This window comes from Pelecanus crispus, chromosome 10 (assembly GCF_030463565.1).
Source record: "Pelecanus crispus isolate bPelCri1 chromosome 10, bPelCri1.pri, whole genome shotgun sequence".
NCBI lineage: Eukaryota > Metazoa > Chordata > Aves > Pelecaniformes > Pelecanidae > Pelecanus > Pelecanus crispus.
The window spans coordinates 37,343,267-37,360,662 of record NC_134652.1 but is presented as its reverse complement, the minus strand read 5'-3'; positions in this window follow the sequence as shown (position 1 = coordinate 37,360,662).

Below are 17,396 nucleotides of genomic sequence, written 5' to 3'. Positions count from 1 at the left end.
CTCCCGCACCGAGCAGCGCCCCCACTGCGCAGGCGCTCCCACCCCCGCGGACGGCGGCAGGCGGCGGCGCACACCGCTGACGTTAGCGCCTGCGACCGCACGACGCCGGCGGGACGGAGCGCGCAGGCGCGGGGCGGGGCCGGGCTGGCGGCTGGGCGCGCGCCCGGCCTGCCGCGTGCGGAGAAGCCGTTAGGCGAGGGGAGGGGCCGCGGCGCCATCTTGGCCGAGGTAGGGCGGGGCTGGGGGGCCGCCATCTTGCAGCCGGGCCTAGCTGTCGTAGCCGCCGCGGTGCCTTCCTCTTGGTTCCCTCTGGCCGCCGCGGGCGCGCTGCTCGACCCTCTCCCCCGGCCCCACAAACGGCTCGTAGCTGGCGTCAGTCCGGGCAGTTGTCAGACGCTTCTCACGCCACCTCATGGGTGCCTTATCGCTGTAGGAAACAGGCAGCCCTCCGCCTGAAGCAAAACCACGCAGGAGCCCCTGAGGGCTGTTTTTACGCGCACAAGCATTCAGGCTGTTACGGGGTGGGGGGTAACGGGATCATCTGAGGTGAAGGGAGAGCAGACTCACCAGAGGCACCCATCAAAGCACCTAAGATGCTTTGAAACAGAGATTGCAGCTGGGAATCGTTGCAGTAAACAGTTCAGTAGTTCATGGGCAACAGTAATTTGTCGTCCCTCTTTTGATGATGTTATAAAGAGCCTTCCATCCCTTAAATAGTTCTTTTACACAAATCTGCTTTGAGGTGAAATACACACATGGGATATTACTTAATATTTGAGAGTAAAGTCAGCCAGACACACTTTGGAAATGGGACTTTGAAGTGTTTTATTTGTTGTCATTGAAAACAAAGTGATGGAATAAAATCTTAAGAGCCACTAACAAATTCTCACTTGCAGTGGGCTGGATTATGTTGCAGGAGGGCAACTAGAGAAGCAGGAGAGCACCAGGTGAACGTAAATTTCTGCCAGCATTTGGTACTCAGTAATATACAAAGACACATGTGCCTTAGCCCTTTAAAGTATTTTCCAAATGACATGAGAGTTTAGACATTTCACGCTGATAAGCATAGTAGTTCATTTTTAAGTCTACAGATTTTAAACCATACTGATGTCTCTTCCTGGCACAACTCTGTCCAACTCGGCTGACTAAAGCAGAATCTGTACTCTTTAAACTGGAAATAAGATTAGAGGCTAAAAAAGGTAACAGGGCTCTCTCCCACACTATAAATGAAAAGGACAGTGGCAAAATTGTATTAAAGGAGAAAATAATTGTCAGTGAACGTTAGAATTTTATGAAGTAGCTCTATTCTTCAGTCTTTTGGCCCAGGGCCTTGTTATCAGAGCATGCATAATTCTTAGAGGTGCTCTCAAAGAAAGCCTTAGAAGCTCATAGGAAACCACAAGCCTGATTTCCTGTACCTCAAGTAGAACATCACTTTGTGTACTTTCTCCTTTCCACATACATATTGCTACCGTTAGCTGGCAAATTTTGCCACTGCCATTTATAGTACACTAATGACTCCTTTTGAATTCTTTAGGTCTCTCTGTCCTCTTTTCAAGATGAACCATGCTGTTGTGATGAAGAACAGTTGTAATGGAAATCACAGTGAAAAAATGTGAGCACTTCTAGTCTTGTTTCTTCAAATAACTCTTGGTGCCCTAAGTATCTTTTAAGTACACTGGACAATTTCATCCAAAATTGATGAAGGTGCAGAAGTCTGAAAGATACGACATTTCTACAAGTTACCTTAAAATAATTGGCCAAGTTGAGAAAAAGATACAAATTAGAAGGCAAAAAACCTTAAAGCATATCCTGCTTCCAGCCTTCTTGGTGGTTACAGGAGTTAAGAACAAGCTGGGGATATTGTGGAGAGAAATGGTAATTTTTAGAGCTTATAATCAAAGAACATCACATGTATTTTGGTGCAATCAGTACATTTAGCAAAGATGAATGGAAAAGTGCAAAGAAAAGAACTTTAATATCGGGAAATGCTACACAGTAGTAAAATCTCATAATGCAAATAGTTAATACTTTGTTTCTCTGACCTTTAGTACCCAGCTGCCTACCTTTGCTTGGGAAAGCTATGAAGTTGATCTGTGGCACCTTCCACAGTGGCGTACATGCTCTTTACTAACCAGAGTTTTTCTGGAATGAAAACACGTATACCCCCTTTGAACAGAGGCTCATTTGGTACTTGATGAAATACTGTTATTTAAAAAGGTGGAACAAAACCAGTTTGAGATCTCTTATGTGCATGCTGTGAAAGAAAAACGTAGAAGAAAATGTGGAAGAGGCTTATTTTTGCTTGAAGTAAACCAGAAACAGATTTAACTGTATTCATACTATGTATTTAGGAGAATTAATTGGAGGAGAAATTATAATCTTCTAATAAACATAGTTTTGACAATCTGTACAGTTGAGAAGACACAGAAATTAGTGTTTCATACCACAAATGAAGCTACTGGACAGAAAACTAATAACAATCAGTAACTGGTCATATTTTATCTGTCCAGCTAAATAGAAGACCTTTGCCAATTACAGGGAGATGATTATTTCACTCAATTTTGATGATGTAACAACTCTGAAAAGGTCATTATATAGTATATATTACTATTTTTTTTTTTTCATATTCTTGTTGGACATACATTTCTATGCATCCTGCTCAATTCCTGAATTAACTTTCAGATCTATACATGTTATTACTGGAACCTGCTCTTTGTAGCTGTTGATGGGTTTATTTATGTATTCTCTTCAGAAGGTCAGAAAAGATCATTCAGAGATTCAAAGACGTTTTTACCTTTTTAGATATCCAGGAATACCTGATGATAACAACAGTCCAGTTAATGGCTTTTTTGACACAGTTATAGGAGCCAAGGCAGCATATAACATACTGAGCGAATTATCATAGCTTTTTTCTTGCACAGAAAATTCTGTTGTAGTCTTTATGACCGTAGTCATATGTACTGCAGCTTTACACTTTCCCAAACATGATACATTCAGTACTGTCAGTTTATTACATACTGCTTTGCAAAGTATTTGACAAAAGTGTTTCTGAACTGGCCAGACCCCTCAAGAACATAGGAGGGACATCATAGAGTTAAATCAACCTGATCAGGCTTAGCAGATTACAAATAACATACATTTGTTTGTTTGTTTGTTTTGAAGAGGCCCAGGGTAAGGAGTGAAAGGCTTTTATGGTCTACTATACTGGGACAAAATTAAATGGGTTGAAAATGGGCTTCTGACAAAGTTTAAATTAGTATAAATGCTCTAGCATAAATAAAACAATTTTTAATTATTTTGAAGCTAATACGTGGAGCACAGGGAAATTTTTTCATCTTGATATAAGAAAGAATTTTTTTACAGTAAGAACAATCAGTCACTGGAAGAACCTCCCTGGGGATGTGGTGGAGTCCCTATTACTGGAGGTTTTCCAGACACAACTAGACTCCCTTTTCCACAGAAGGTTGGGCCAGATGATCTTTTGAGGTCCCCTCCAACCTGGGGTGTTCTTTGATCTGTGAACATCACGTACAACATACTTAATGGGTAGAGTTTGCTGTCTAAGGAAATTGGTAGTGATTCAGTGGAATGACTTAAGATCATGCTTTCAGAGAGCTCAGAGAAGAGCATCTTATCTCTTGGTGAGAGTTGTTAGCATTTATTGATATTGCAAAAGTAGTTGGAAATCCTAGTCTGAAAAAGGTCCTGTTTCTAGAATTTTTATGTAAGGACTTCTCTGAATGGGTTCTTTGTAGATTTTAATCAGAACATTTACTGTCCTGGGTTAACAAATGGCAGTCTTACAGTACAGAGAAAGAGCAGTAAAGTCTGTACATCCTCTAAATACTGAATTTCTGTCACATCTCTAGACTGTTATATATGTTTGTGAGACTGGATGCACTGGTAACTGTTTCCTGAAACTTAAATTAAAAGTACATGTATTTGACAAAAGGTTGGTCCTTCCTACATTCAAGTTTGACCCTGTGTACTAGAGGGCTGAATCCTAGTATATTTTACAGAGCATTGCACAGCTGTCTGCACTGGTATTACATGCAGAGGTTTGACCCAGTGAAATTATTAGGGAATTGGTCTTGATATAGCACATTTTACTACCTCTCATGTTCACGCCATTCACATCTCTACTGAAGAAGGGCTTCTGCATTTTGCTGTAGTTTATACAGATTGAATACAGCATTTAATCCCACTGTGATCTCAGTAAGTAGTACAATGTTTATTTGCATTGAATTTAGAAGGTAAATGGAATGAATGTCTTTCCCAGGCATAGAAAAAAGCCCTCCATATTGAGGCTGGTAGGTGTTCACAGCTATAATTTTGCTTCAGTTGACTATCTGGCACTACTCCTGGTGCTGACAGATGGTAGTGCAGGGGGGCTAAGGCAGACTTTCACTGGGAAACCCCAGTGAACTCCATCAGAAGTACCAAGAATCAACTCTTAGACAAGCTTTAAAGGTCTTTAGAGGTTTACAGAATGATATAAAAGGTAGAACGCACTTCTCAATACTCTACAGCTGCATTGCATGTGATACAATTTGGAAATACATCCCAATATATTTCACAAAGATGTTTTTAGTTGTCACTGTGATGGCTAAGGGGGGTATGACAAGGGATCTGTAACAAGGCTGGCTTAGTTCCAAAGAGGTTCTGACAGAGAATTGAAGCGACTCCCATCCTAATATAGCCATGTCCAAAGTTGAAGTTAATTTCTAAATAAAAATATTTAGAGAAACAGTACCATTTTTAGAGAAAGATTCAAAATGAGGTAGAAAAATCAGTCCGTTAATAGTCACTGCCCGCAGTGAGAGCTGGACTGGAAAGGAGAGGGCTCCTGAGATGGAAGTGACAAAGGTCTGTTCTGTACTGCCACTACCGTTGCCTGCACTACAGCAGTTCTGTAAGAAGAGATGCATGCTATTAAACGTAGCCTTGCTGTTACCTGAACTGTAGCTGTTGGCTGCAGTTACGGCATAAAGCCTTCCACAGCCTCTGTGGTTACCTTAAAAAAAATAAGCTGAAGTGATGCATAAAAATCTTCAGCTAAAAGTTTGGAACACAGACTAGATTTAAGGAAGAGCCATATTTCTGTAAAAATAAGAAAAAGAAACTCTTAACATGTTTCTGCAATAACTTAGAGGATATTCTGAGGTGAATAGAAGAGTGAACAGATTGGCAGTGGTGCTGAGATGAAACGTAACGTAAATACCGTCTCGGTGCCCTGTTAATGGAGCAACTCCCCACTAGTGAGGTAACCGCTAAAAACATTTCTATTTCCGTTCTGAACTCAGAGCCCTACACAGAGGCCTGCAGGGTCTATGTTGCTTACAGCTATTCTGCCAGTCCCATGAAAGCTTGGCTTTCATTCAGTTGAACCAGTGCTTGGGCACAGTAATTTTATACAAGCAAGTAAAGATCTTTTCCTAACCAAGTATAAAATACACTTTTTCTTCTGAATACTCCCATTTGACACTTCAAAATTCAAAGAAATACATTCTTATGATTGTAACGATGTATTAGAAGGAAACCCTTTTGAAAACTGTTTTGGATGATCATAGTTAATGTGAAATTTCAGAGAAACACATTTCTTGCAAAAGCGGGAAATATCTTTTTGGAAAATGTAACTATCTTTTAAGAGTAAAGTAATTTCTGAACTAAAATCAAACACATTTGGTTTCAAATTTTATGGCTTTTGGTTTTGCTTAACCATTTAACATTTTACTTTAATCAGAGGTACTTACCTGAGTCTGACAGTTCTTAGGGGAATACAGGATAGCTCTTACCTAATGTTGGTTGAAGGAGAAAATATGAATGTTCGTTTAACGTGAGGCTTCATGTCTAGGGAGAGCTATAATGTTTGGATCATTCCTCATGATTCACAAAAGATAAAGAGGCATAATTAATGTTGACCAGGGAGCACAGGAATAGCTGTCCTGCATAAGGGCATAGGTTTTAAGAATTCCTTTCTTCTTAACCAAGCTGCCTTGCACTCAAGTGCCTTAGGGAAGTCCTCAGTACCTTTAGGAAGGCCCTGTTTTTCTAGGTGTATCAGATTTGATTGTGTGTATGAGAAAGAATTTCTCACCTGTCCCTTATCATCTTGGGGTAACAGAGTTAACGCACTTCTATAGACGGGCAAACAAAGAAGAGAGATCCGGAGGATAATCCTGACCACCTTTAAAAATCTTAGCTCCATTGCTTGAAAAGCAGGAGACTGAGAGCAGAGAACCTATTTCCCTTCCAGTACTGCCTGCAATGTTTAGCCCCTCCGCGTAGCAGAGCACAGGCCTCTATCTGCAGGACAGGCCGGCATAATTCCCAGTGCAGCACAGCTGAGTGTAGAGATACAGATTTAACTTGCTGTGGACCATGCAGGCTACGATTTACAGGCAGAGCAGGGAACATCTTGAGAACTTCTACGTGCAACAACAGCTCCAACACCACCCCCCCATGCCTCTTTCAGTGTGAGGGGGCAAAGGAGAAAGACTAAAACTCTAGTATTTGCTCAGATGCAATAGAAATTCCACATAAAGGGAATACTTGTCTGGACTCTTTGGGGCGATCCAGAGCCTCTAGTACTTGAAAGGCTTGCTGGTGAGCACTCTACAGTAAAGCATTCTTCTTTCTGTCTTGTCTTTTTTTTGGACTACATAGTTAGCCAGATCTCACAAGAGCTACAGCCTGAGGAGGGTTGTTAAGCAGTGGCACACCTGAGCCACTTACAGCTTCTTACCCTCATAGAACAGGGTAATTTGCAACAGCCCAACAAATCTCACCCTTAAAATTTGTAGCAGCTGTAACGCAGATGAATCCTTACAAGACTTTCTGCTATTGTGGAAGTGAGTTAGGGTCTGCCATAGAAGGGTTTGCTTGATGAAGCACAGGATTAGTACTTCAATTCCCTGAAGGGATTCCTCAAGTGAAGGGAGTCAGTCATCAGCAGGCAAAACCAGAAGTCTATGTGTAAAACAAAGTGGGCACAAGAAATGCAACTGTTGACTTGTTATACCACAAGAGGCAAAAGTTTTACTGTTCTGAGCTGAAAAATAAGGCTAAGTCATAATGCCTCCAGCAGCAATTCAGGACTGCTTCAGGGTCAAACAGCAAAGTGTTACCCAGTTACATTACGAATGAATGGAGATGTACACGTGATACAGTAGGGATTTTAAGTAATTTTTGGCCTTGTTTACCAAGACATTGACATTTTCAAGAATTCAACTGCTAAGAATTTTGTATAACTGGTGTATACAAGGATATCCACAAGTAAGCAGACTGGACAGGGAATTAAGAGGCCCATTTTAGGAATCGTGCTTCCTCCAGTGGTTACTGGAAATAGCTGGGTTTAAATTTCCACATTTTAAATACTTTTCCAGTGTGTCTTAGATTGAAAACACAGATGGGTATTGGTGGTAATTATTTTATTTTAGACTATGCAGGATATTTCTTGAACGGAAACACTACTAATTGAAGCACTATCTTGTGTTTAAGTTACATTTGAATATGATGCTTGTGCTGATGTAGAAAATTCACAGAAAGTCCTATATTTCAATGAATGCCCCTTTTGAAGATGTAAACTAATATTATATAATAATATATGAGAACAGTAATCAGCATTAGCCTTATCCGACAGCAGTCAAACCCTGCTGTTCTACGACCTTTACCAGGTATTGGAGTACTGCACAATTGTGTAACTGTAGCACTAGCAGAAAAGTTTATCTTAGAATCATAGAATGCTTTGGGTTGGAAGGGACCTTGCAGTGTAAACTATTCTTAACAATAATACCATTTTAATAGAGATCATAATTTAAGGCTATAGCATCTTAAGAATTTAAAAGCAACCAACTGTACTACATCAATATTCTATTACCTGTATAATTTAGATAAGAAATCTAAAATATGAGAAAGCACTGAAGCCACCTCTGGGTGTTGAGCTCTACAAGATAAACTCATGTTTGGCAACCTTTCAGGGATGTCAGGGCAGGTAAATTTGGTTTGGTTGTTCCCACAAGCTACGGGTGAAGCTGTGTTTTAAAATCTCTGTATGTAATATGCTCTGTAACGTATGGAGGACTGTAGCTCTGGGTGGGAACACACGCTAGTGTGTGGCATGGGTGTGCTGGGGGAGGCAATAAGCAGTTAGCTGGCAGTTTCCGAAGGGCAGCTGGAAAATGTTGCTTCTCATCAACGTCTCTCCCTCGATGATGCTGTTCTTGGGTCTGCTCCCAAGTCTTTAAGTCCCATTCAAAACCCACGTGCCTTCTTAGACCCCCACGCTACTGGTTACAGACTCTAATATCAAACGGTAGAATGCGTAGCTCTGTGGAAAGATTTGATGGTACTGTTCAGAGAAGGCCTGGGGCAAGTTGGGAAGATGCTGCTAGACAAACCCAGTAATGGTTATCCTCTGAAAGAGCGGCAAATGACATCGGAGGGTAAAGGCCTTCCTGTTGGACTACCACATTCAGCTCCCAGGAACTAGATGCACCGTATCGTTTAATGTAGTTTATTACTAGGGAATTATTGAAGCCTGAGGATAGCACCATTTTCTGCCCTCTAGGAGATTCCAGTTACCTGGAAGATTATTGTAACAGCAGTTTTTGCTACTGCACTTGCTGGAGAAGAAAAAGAAGCAAATATGAACATTCAGAGTTGTATTCCTCCTTTTCTTCAGACCTAGACAACAGGAATTCTGTCTAGTATTGTTGTTCTGCATTAAAATGTCACATAGTAAAGTGGACTAGTGCTGGGGTCTGTTTTGTCTGGGGGGGGGGGGGGGGGGGGAGTACCCTCTGATTTAAAGCAAATAAAACCTGGACTGTTTCCACTGAATGGGAATCAAAAGCCACAGTAAAGGATTCCTATAACCTTGCTCTGCCAGACAGAGCGGGTAGAAAAAAAAAAAAAAAAAGACACTGCGTGGATGTGTTCACAAACCATTTTGTCCTTTTTAGTCAGAAGGTGAAGCTCAGAATTTTCTGGCTGCTTCTCTCGCTGTACAGCTCTGCCTGGGACAGGCGAGTCCTGCCGGAAGCGAAGGCAGGCTGACCACAGGGACCGGACGGCCGAACCATTTATGCCCATCCCTTTCCAACGCAGAAACCCCGCCAGCTTGGGTGAACCTACTGTAGTCCTCTAGGGCCGAGTTAACTCATACAGGTGTTTCTACAGGTCGCAATGGTTATTAGTGATAAGAGCAAAATTTCTGCAGGGAAAATGGCTCATAAAATGAGAATACTTTTATTAGCAATTATTTTCTTACTCCTCCCTTAAAAAGATACTTTACTGACTTTTGTTTTGCTGACTACAGGGTAAATTATATAAACATACAGAATCTAAAGACAGTATTTTTATTAGAGTAACTCCTTGCTATTGTCAGAACATCTTCGATGAGGTTCTCGACACCTGCAGATATTCTGCAAGACTAGACTATTTCTAGCTTTAGAATCAGTAATATTTTAATTCCTTGTCTAAAATTTCAAGCCACATAATGGTTTTAAACAGGGCGTATATGTAGCATTATATGCCGTATCATACGAAGCAGGGCATTAACTTTGCTGTAAGTTGTATGGTACAGGCTCTCCTGGCCTGAAGTTTTAGTCTTTACGTACTTCGGCATGACTTTGTTTTGGTTTGTATCGGGGGAAAGAACTTTCTTTAATTTCTCAAAGCATTTTACAAGAAGAAATGCATGAAAAATGCAGGAAAGAAAAATTAGACGACTAAGTGCAAAATAGAAGTATAAAATTTATTTAAAACCACCCACAAAGTTCTGTGTAATCAGGAATGATACAATTTGTAATAGTCTTTTTAAAAACTCATGACAAGATTTAAAATATATTTTCAATTACAGTATTCATTTAGCCTTATTCAGTTAGGACAATAAAAAAAAAAAGAAAGTTTACGTTCTAAACAGATGAGACACACAAGAAAAATAGAACAGAACAGACAATTTCCACAACAACAATTTTTACATGTATGTTTCAATACTAGTATCAACATTTCAATGCATCTTGCTACATAAACATGAAATCATGTACAACAACTGCTTGCACCAAAAAACATAGCTTAATTAGATCTTTCAAGTAACATGCAGTCACAACTCACAAGTCTTCAAGTACTGCTGGTAAGGGTTCCCTTGTCTGCAAAGAAGATTTTAAGGTTCAGTTTCTCCGCTAGTGTAACTCTTCACAGCTCCACCAGCCTCATGAAGCTATGCTCAGTTATACTAGGGAAGAATCAGGCCCCAAATGTTTTTTTGAGAAAAGAAGTAATTTTTATACTTTCTCCTGTAAATACTGTGACATAATGAAGTGCTTTTTCTTTCTGATTTTTTTCTCCCTGTACATCATCTTTTGTTTAAAAAAGTTTTATCTTCCAGATCTAAATACAGTAGGTTGGTAACTGGAAAGAATCCAAAACCTCAAATTCAAAGTTGAAAAATAAATATCAAATGCATCCCAAAGAAAGAAAGAAAGATAGAGAGAATAGAAGAAAGAAAGAAAGAAAGAAGGAAAGAAAGAAAATGCTGACTTGTTGGGTTTTTTTTTTTGCTTTGGCATACTGTTAATCTTTTAATTTTGCAAAGCAGGAAAGAATTCATTAGCCATAGCATTTCAGTACATTGTGTCCTTACGTATTAATGTTCTTTCTTATGACAGCAAATTCTGAACAGTATTTATGACCTGGTACGATACTGTCACATTATGAAGAGCTGCCTCTTCCAAACTGAACAAATAATCGTAGAATAATTAAGATTGAAATGTCTGCATGTGTGTATTGGTTAGAACTGGCTTTCTTTTAGTGGTATTGGGCTATCACATTTGTTTTTCTTGCCTACAGTTATTTTTTCATGTTGAGGACAAGAGATTCATGAAGTTCAGACGCTGCCTTTTGAGCTGCATGGATTAGACCGGCATTCACAAAATTAGCACGAAATCTGTTCTCATTACGCTCCGCAGTATCACTGCAGTTTAGAAATTTAAGAATGAAAATACATTTCCTTTTCCTCAAACTTTTTTTTTTTTTTTTTTGAAAGAGAAGTTTGCATTGCATTGCATAACTGCAACGTAGCGGGGCACGATGCTCGCTTACATAAAGCTTCCACTGGCAGCAAGGGGAGCTCCGCGCGACTCAAGTACGCGGGGCGGTGCCAGCGGTTCCACTGCCGAGTATCACCACAGTTAGGGCAGTCGGAAAACGCTGGCTTTTAGCTTTGTGTCTCAAAACTCACCCCAGTGTGACAACACCACACGACACTGCACACCCTGTTGGGTCTTAAGTCAGAAAAGAACGGAGTTCAGTAGATTGTCACAACCCCCTCGCATGTAATCAAGTAAAAGGGATCAAGTTATGATAAAGAGAAGCGAGTATTTTAAGAGAAACTACCAAAGCTTAGAAATAGTAGTAGCGACAATTCTGTGAGATTTCTGGCCAGGCCATTACCTAGAGGTACAAATCTTTTACCACGTTCTCTTTGTAGACTATGTTGGGAAAAGGACAGCCAATAGAAGTGAACACGGAACACCTGATCAAAACCAAGCCAGTTTCTTTTCAGCCTGTATTGCTAAACTAAGGACAATCTGGATGTTACTGGCCAGTATGGGCACAATAGGGATATCATGAAATTGAGTTCAGATGATTGTACAAATCAGCCATTTGGTAACGGTTTTGATTTATACTACCGACCTTTGTACCATTATCAGTGTAATGGCATGCTCTGAAGGATGTAAGCTAAATTGATATCCATTTAAGGCCCCTTTATCCTTTTAATGTGATGCAAAGGACAGTAGTATAAATGAGAATCAGGGCCTTCATTCTTATAGTAAAACGACTCTCAAACCCTAGACCCTTTTCCCTTACAATATTATAATAAAAATACAGATATACATGTAAAATACTGATCAGGTCACAAAACTTTCCACAACAGTATTAAAATGTTCTGTGGCAACAACTGCAATACTGAACACCAAACTAGCAGTTCCCTTGCTCCGCTGCAACAGGCACGTCTTTGGAATACGGTTCCTCTGCTGTAACTGGTAACTCTGTAGATTAACTGCCAAATCTGTCCTCCTTAGAATCATAGAATCGTTTAGGTTGGAAAAGACCTTTAAGAGCATCCAGTCCAACTGTTAACCTAGCACCGCTCCTTCTTACGCGTGTAGTTTTTTGAGGTCTACACCTGCGTTCTTCTGACTTTATGAGGAAAGCTGGTAAGGCATGCAAGTGTTGAAAACGGCATTGTTAATCAGTCACACCAAACAGAGTGGGTCACCTTCACGTGAAGTTATTTAGCAGCCCAGACTTGCATTCACTGCAAGTATGCTGTTGGAAGATTTTAGCATTTTAATCTAAGTATGGGTGGAAAAATTATATATATATATATATATAATGGTCCAGTAGAAGAAGAGAGAAAGAGATGCTGTTGTGGGAAGAACTGAGGCTACAGCACTGAGAAGCATCTCGTATCTTTTAAAACTGAAGTTACGGGTATGTGGTTAAACGCTGCAAACAATGCTGGGATGATGAACTGGATTCCAAAAAGGATCCTAAAGTCTTTATGTCTCCGAAAAACAGCAATGCTGACACCCCTATACCCTTTAATAAAAGGCATTAAGTACTTAATTGCTGCTACAGAGAAAGAACAAAAAACAAACAAAAAAAATCCATTGTTCCACTCTTTTTTTCCAAGCAGTCCTATGTTAGTTAAGGCATTTAACTTAGGCAATATTTGGGTTTCTCACAAGGACTATGACTGATCTCCGCACAGGGATGTAACCAGGAGACATACAGAAACACTCCTGCTCTCGTAACTGTGCAGGGTCTGCAGCACCTGTCTGAGGTCCAAGATTCGAGCAGAGCTAGCAGAGTAACTCAAAAGAGGGCGTACCACGGAGGTGCTAGCTACGGAAGCAAAAATCGTGTACTCCGAGAAAGGATGACTTCCCCTTCTCAGGGGGTGAGCAGTTTTCTAGTCTTGCAAAGTCTCTCTTGTCTGGCTACTTGCAGATATAAGAACAGAGTGTAACAATTACATCAAGAAATCTGAGAATTAGCTGGAAAATTGATTATTTGATTTAAAAAGTGAGAAAACACCGATTGTGACAGATAATGAATTGTCCCCCTCTCTTGGAATGAAAAAACCCAGCCAACTGCAATATTCTAGGCTGCCTATGAGAGAACCTGAAGACAGCATCATGGGTCACAGCTGGGCAGACACCTTTCACACAAGAAATAAACCACAGTTTTATGGCAGGTTATGTCACAAAGGCCCTAATCTGAATCTTAGCCTGAATACACCTGAGAGAGAGTCTGTTCAACACTGCCTGAATGTAATTGCTGTTACGTGTAAAAAGCGTGGAACTGGACATGCGATTTAGTTTTCCATGTATCTGAGGACACAGTTGTTTCCTCCTGTTAACCTAGAAATTACAGCATTTCTGTGGGAAAAAAGAGAAAAACCACATATATATATATATAAAAATATCTAAAAAAAGGATTACAAAGCCGATGACTGCTTGATAAAAGGAGCTAATTTCAACAGGAGAGAAATCTCATGGGAACCGAAAGGGCAAGACTGACCTTACATTTTAAATATAAAAACATGGAGTTTTATTAGCATGCTTCCGTAACATTGCGCTCTCATTGAACAACCTATCAGGTAAGAAAAATCAAAAAAGCTGCCAAGAGCATAAGCCTGAAGGTGGTCTGAAACAGACCTGCCTGCATGCCTGAAACTTGAGGTGAAGGTATGATGTCTCTCTACAGACCTCGAATCACTTCGCACGCTACAAACAATACCACCTCTGTGTTTAACCAGAAGTACAACATTTACTCCAAATCTCTCTCCATCCGTCCTTGCAAAACCTATTAATTGCGGTAGGGTTGCAAGGGTCTCTGAGTCGGAACAGACTTTGGTCAACTGTATCCATATCCATCCAGTTAAATATGGAAACTGCAGGAAAGGCTCGATGAATGAGCACATTGCAGTCAATGGGGCTGCAGCAACGTACACAGGACCCAAATTTAACCCACCCAATTTAGCTTAGTACTGCAATGATATTAGAAAGGTCTTTAAAAAAAACCCAAACAGTTGTATGTTGCAAATAATCTTAAGTACTAAAGAAGCTGTCATTTACCCATGCTTACCATAAAATGTTGCTGAAGATACTACAGTTATTTCCCATTCTAAGTATAGAGAAGCACTGTCAAGGTAAGATAAGGACTTTTAACAGCAGTTATTCCTAAGTAAAAGCTTAGAAAGGCCGTAAAAAAATCTGAATACAACTGTTACAGCTAGAAAGTCACAAGTATTTTTAAGTTCTTAAAAAGCTTTTTGGATCTTGTGACTGGAGTATTTATAGAAATAATTTACAAACCGGTAAGCACGGAGAAACTGCACGAGTAAAATGCACTATTTAATTGGGCACGACTGCAGGAACTCCAACAGGGACTCAGCGAGTCAAACAGAACCGGCTCCTGCAGCAAGCACCACTCCTGCCCTCCAGCGTGAAGGTGGACAAGGGATGAGAGGCATTTCTTCTGGGAAGTCAGAGGTGTCCCATGTTGGATCACGACAGTTTTTGCTAGCGTACTGTTTGAAAAAGGATCAAAAGACAACCACACCCCACCACCAGCCCACACCTGAATCCATTTGCTGGTTTTTCACCTGGACCATAGTGCCAGCTGCCCGAAACCAAGTAAAACACGCAGGTGTGACCTAGCCAGCTACCTTCATTTTAGATCCAGCTCCTGATCTGGCCATCCTGGGAGGACGTTGTTAAGGGGTTAGAGCAAATTACAAGTGGTTGTGCGGGCTGCAAAGGAAAGCAACAGACCCACGGATTTGCAAATTTTAAGAGACAAATACTGTTATAAAATGATAACCTTACTCAAAACAACATGATTTGCGTACAAGACTGATAAATATTCTGAAATGTTACAATAAATAGCACACAGTTGTAAAAACAGTAAATAGTTGCATTTTCTATACCGCAGTACAGCAATAGAAAGTATTAGCTTCTCAAATCACAACCTGCTGTGTGCCACAGCAGGAAATAAAAGTGGCCAGCTAACCTGCCCGTTAGGTACGCGTTAAAAAGTAGTTACGTGATACAGTCAAGGAAGGAGCACCGCGCATGATATTTTATTGTATAGATGATACATTTTTCTCATGTAAGTCATCTTAATAAAGTAGTAACTGTGAGTTTTAGCACCTATCGGTTAATAGCATTAACTATTACGTTAAGATATACTTTTCTCCATTAAAATTGCCATTTCGAAAAAGGTGGACCTGGACGTACCGAAAGTCTATCGGTGCAGCCACTTGAGCAGTGACTTGCCGGGGCTATGTTTGGAGGTGTCCTTTTAGATCCACCTTTCAGTTTCTCACTTCTTTGAGGGAAGCTGCTGGTTTTTCAATGGAACATTTTTGTATCTTGCCATTTCCAATCATACGCAAGTTAAGGGTGGGCATTTATAGGGGAAGATTCAAGTAAAACCGATCCACTTTAATGATCTGAATGTTTTGAAAGGTAAGGAGATGGCTCTGTAATTTACTAATTTTGTGTAGAAGAATGGTTATTCCCATGGGAGCGCTGAATGATAAATGACTTTTTTCAATTTGCATTAGAGAAACTAAAGCTATCGGCACTACCAGTGAAACCAATAAACTAACCTCTTCTGTAAAGGATCGATCGTGGTGTCGGACAAGGGTTTTCAGATAGCAAATACGTGAATGGAACAGCTAGAGAACGTACAGTACTACTTACTGTATGGACAGCTGGAATTCTTACTAATCTTCGGCTCACCAAAAATATACAAGTTTTAAAATGGAAATCTAAGGCACACAAAATACCATAATGATTTGATGTATACTGTATATTACATAGTCAAGAAGCATAAAACTGCTGGTACAAAACGATGGCATAATATTGGTTTTGTTTTATTATTATTTACAATCCCTTCATATCCTCTATTTGAACTAATATTAAGCTTTGAACTAAAATTTGCAGCATACCCGGTTTTTACAAATTTTACTTAAAATAGGTAAGAAACAAAGGAGGGGTTCAATTCGGTCCATCCTCTGCCATCGACGTGTTTGTTACTTTTGACAGGAATCTGTAGGATTGAACCCAAGGTCGTTACGTAGTCATTGCTACTTCAGACCTCGCTCCTGCGAACGCTACGCGTGTATGCGCTTATACAGGAATAGTCTCGTTGATCTATGGCCGCGCTGAAGTATTTGTAGCACCAAGGTCCTAACTGGCACTATGTGTTAAAAATACAATTTATGGACTTTTCGTACCGAAACTGTAACTATAGCGCTTACAGTTCAACTTTGCAAGGAAAAAGCACCTTGTCTAGGTTTTAAATAAAGCAGATCTAGATAGCTTGTATTCCTCTGTTACAGCACCACTACATTATAATATTGTCAAGTATATTATTAGTATCTTTTCGCACTGGAAAACTCTGACCTCGTTACACCTACGGGTTTCCCAGCTGGGGAGGACTCCAAGGCAGAATTACGGTACAGCTTCGTCTCTGGGGCCTGATCCTGCAGCTCTCAGTCACGAGAGGAGTCCTGGCTTGCGCGGTCCTCCCGGCTCTGACTGGGCAGGCATGGCTACGCAGAGCTGTTCTCATGGAAGAAGTTGCAGGATGAGGTCGGTCCTTAGCTAACGTCATTTGGTAATTTGTTTAAATAAATAAGTTTAAAAAAAGAAATACATAGGAGAGGAGAATCAGAAAGAAGAGTGGGATGCTACAGTATTTAAAAGCAGTGGAGTGTCTGGTTTTCCTCTGGTTTAGCAAATACTCATTTCATGATATGTCACTTTTTCAACAGAAATGGAGAACATAAATTTCGTATGTTTGGAAGGAAGAATACAACCCTTTCTCTACATGAAATGTATAAATCACTTAAAAATTTACAAAACATTTTTGTAAAAAAAAAAAACGAACTTAGAAAGCTGGTGAATATTACAGGTGGGTTATTCTTAATGAAAAATTTGCTGTTAAATATTAGAAATGTCATACTTTTCCAACACTTCCTTCGTATTTTCCCCAATTTTTTTTTTTTTTTTTTTTCTTCCCAGAATAGAATAAGGCAACTCTAGGGGGTATTTTTTTATCCCAAAACAATCCTACCCCTGAGGCATTCGGAACATTTGGTTGTCACGTTAACTTATAATGCTCCAAACGAATGAGACTTACGCGCTTATTGCTCAAAGAAATCATAACAATGCTGCCTTTAAAAAACCAAATAATATTCATAACTCCCAATAGCAACACACGTATTGACAAGACGTCTCCTAATTTCATGTTTGTACACTCTCTTGAACATAATAAAATGTTTCTGTATTTTATAACTGTTGTTTATATGC